Source organism: Vicia villosa, unplaced genomic scaffold, assembly GCF_029867415.1.
Source record: "Vicia villosa cultivar HV-30 ecotype Madison, WI unplaced genomic scaffold, Vvil1.0 ctg.000148F_1_1, whole genome shotgun sequence".
NCBI lineage: Eukaryota > Viridiplantae > Streptophyta > Magnoliopsida > Fabales > Fabaceae > Vicia > Vicia villosa.
The window spans coordinates 846,400-849,870 of NW_026705039.1; the positions used below are offsets into that span (position 1 = coordinate 846,400).

Here is a 3,471-nt window from a genome sequence, read left to right on the forward strand (position 1 = left end):
AAGCTATTTCAAATAGATTTTCATAAAAACCATTTTTGAAATACAACATTTTGAAAAAATTGTGATTTTGACTAGGTTTTGGTCTTTAATAATGTATGTTTATGTTATACAATGTCAAAATGAGTGTTTATTTTAGAAAAAATGAATATAAAAATTTATAATATTTTAAAAAACGGTTTTGAAAAAACTATTTTCAAAAATACAAAGAAAAAAATCCATTTTTTAGAGCCGAAATAAACTGGCCCTATTTGAAAGTCTCTTTCTACAACACTTTTAAATTGCTGATGCCATATTATGAAATTAAACTTAGAAATTTCTACAAGCAAAAGATTTTATTCCATAACTTGATTCAAATCCAAATTATAATCACAAGTCTATTTACACAAAGGTTATATGCATTTGGTTAGTTATTCAAAGTTCATATGGTTCAAACACTAGGGACCATGGCAACAAATGTATGGAATTTTGTCATAGAGCACTATAGGCAAGAAAGGAAGATAGGTAGCCCCAAGAAAAAGAAGGTTCCAAATCCAAAACACTCAAATCCAAAACTCACTTTGGTGGAGCATATGCGCAGACTTTGATCATACTTGTATGTTCTAATCCAAGTCCCCATATCTCCAAAATTAAAGGTCCATCTACCTTGTGAATGTTGCATCAAAGTGACATATCCAGCCAAGTTCTCCATTAAATAGTACTCTAATCCATCTCTTCAAAGTAAGTTTTGTGTAAGGTTTTTCTACATTTATTTTATAAAAAAACAATAAAATTATTATATAAAAAAAACAATATTAAATTAATTTTATTAACAGTATATTAGTAATGTGGACAATAATGATACCAATCTTTGAACAATCTGAATATGAAGATATCAAATCCTCGAAATACTAGTACATTATTTGCTCCTTTATAATCTTGACCGATAATATTTTGTAGAGAGGTACAATATATAGAAAAATCTCCGAAGAAATCCAAATTAGAAATTACACTAATTTCAAAATCTGTAGAATTACATGACCAAAAAATTAAATATACAATTTTTGAATCCACCATCAAACATAAATGGCAATTCATTGAATATTATTCTAGCTAAAATTTTATTATATAGAACTTTTGCTAGTGCAAGAATTCATGTTTTCATGCATGGAATTTGTGTATCTCTTGAATACCTTACTCAGAGAGTTCACATTCCCCTACAACTTTCTCTTACAAATGTACAAAACTTGGTTACACACTTATAAATAAAATTAGTTAAGTGGAGCGTTTTTGAATTATCATCATCAGTTTCATATTTTATTACTTCTGCAATGAAAAAGAGAATAAAAATATGTTACTAAAAGAGATAAAAAATTGTGTAATAACTACAAACTAAATAATTTTATTGAAAAGTTTAAACAAAATGGCTTACCGGCGCCATCAATCTTCTTTGCAACAAAAGCTAGCGAAAGAAATAAAATGAAAGCATAAACAAACTTAAGAGTTTGATTCATATTCTTATTCTCTTTGCATGTAACAAATATATTATGATTCGACAAGTACTTTATAATGTATAAAGTTAATGCAATGTTAGAAACAAATATTTTTTATCACGTAATGTTTTGTCCCTTCGACATATAGTAAAAGGGTAACATACAAAATTTTATAAACTCATTATTTTTTAATTAACTCCTCAACCTTTCATGATTAAATTAATTAATCGTGATAAAGTTATTTGTAAAGATAATGGCCTATCACCATGATAGCGTATGCACGTATGGAACATATTGCTGGATATATATATATATATATATATATATATATATATATATATATATATATATATATATATATATATATATATATATATATATATATATATATATATATATATATATATATATATATATATATATATATATATATATATATATATATATATATATATATAGGGTCATGCTAACATGTGCCCTTAGGGCACATGTTAAGATCTAAATGTAGAAATTTTTATTTAAAAATTGTGCATTGTTTTCATAAAAAGTTTATAATTAATGTGTTTCTTACGTTTTCCAATACAAATTTACTATATTTAGGTTTCTTAACATGTGCCCTTGGGGCACATATTAGCTTTATCCATATATATATATATATATATATATATATATATATATATATATATATATATATATATATATATATATATATATATATATATATATATATATATATATATATATATATATATATATATATATATATATATATATATATATATATATTTGAAAATTTCTTTATCAACCCCCATGTCTTCTTGGTCACCTCTGGTGAAAAACCCAAACTATCCCTAACTTCGGAAATGCATTTCCGAAATGCAAGAAAAAGGTGTTTTCGGAGATGCATCTCCGAAAGCGCCTTTTTTTTTTGAAAAAATTGTCTTATTTCGGAAGTTCATTTCCGAAATACTGCGCGTTTTGCAGATTAAGCAAAACAGCTCCCTCCCCCTAATCATTTACCCTAATCTTCTTCCAAACTCAACCCCAAGAGATTTTTGTGCAAACCAGTTCCAAGCTACCTCAAAGGCTCCATCTACTTGCTCTATTACATTCAAAAGTCCTCCAATCTATTCAATCGGTAAGCATTTTGATTTTAAGATCTATGATTAAAATGTATATTAGGGTGTTTACAAATAGCAAAAAATGTATTAGGTTAGGTTTATACTGATATTTAGGATGTTTAGAATGTGTAGACATAGGTTCGATGTTTGGTTTAGGGGTCTGCCATAGAAGTTGCAGAAAACTTCCTCGCAGGGGTGTTTCGGAAGTTCATTTCTGAAAACACCTTCATTCCCAGTTTCGGAAATGAACTTCCGAATTGTATCAGAAGTTCAATTTTTTTAGTTTTTTCTTTTGTGTGGCATATTAATTGATTTCAATTGTTTACAGGAACATGTCAGGGAACCAACCAGCACGCATCAAACAGGGTAGGGAGACCCAGACTGCGTCGGCTAGACGCGAGCGGGCGGCGGCGCAGCTGGCGTCGACACAGGGACGGGGGCAGGGCCGGGGACGACGTGGGCGAGGGAGAGGGTACATCTGCTTCAGGATCTAGGAGTCGGCTGGCTCGGGTATCTTCTTCCCGCCAGCGAGAGGAGGAGGAGGAGGAGGAGGAGGAGGAGGTGGCGGCAGTGCCCTACCACGAGCCGGAGGGGGTACCGGATGTTGACCCTCCAGCCGGGGAGGAGGATGAGCAGGAGGACAGCTATCCGGGAGGGCCCTTTGACACTTCCGTGCTGATTCACTACCACGATCACGTCGCTCTGCGTATCTGGGAGGAAGAGGTATTTTTTATAATTTAACCGTTTATTTGTCACCATTTTTTATAATTTAACCGTTTATTTGTCGCTTATTTAATATATGTCGCTTATTTGTTTTTTTTGTAACAGGAGAGAGAGCCGTTGAAAATGGTGAACCACGCCCGGAAGATTTTCAGTCTGTT

The 3,471-nt window shown here is 31.2% G+C and overlaps 1 long non-coding RNA gene across 2 annotated transcripts; it reads right to left on the reverse strand.

Moving 5' to 3' along the window:
- Positions 1-314: 314 nt before the first annotated feature.
- LOC131624686 (uncharacterized) lies at positions 315-1,706 on the reverse strand. 2 transcript variants are annotated; one of them, XR_009290644.1, is made up of 3 exons: positions 1,409-1,563; positions 842-1,302; positions 315-739 (listed from the first exon to the last, which is right to left on the reverse strand). It is a non-coding gene; the product is annotated as an uncharacterized LOC131624686 (long non-coding RNA). The 2 variants fall into 2 exon arrangements; XR_009290643.1 differs by lacking the exon at positions 315-739 and having other exon boundaries at positions 963-1,302; positions 1,409-1,706.
- Between the last annotated feature and the right edge of the window lie 1,765 nt (positions 1,707-3,471).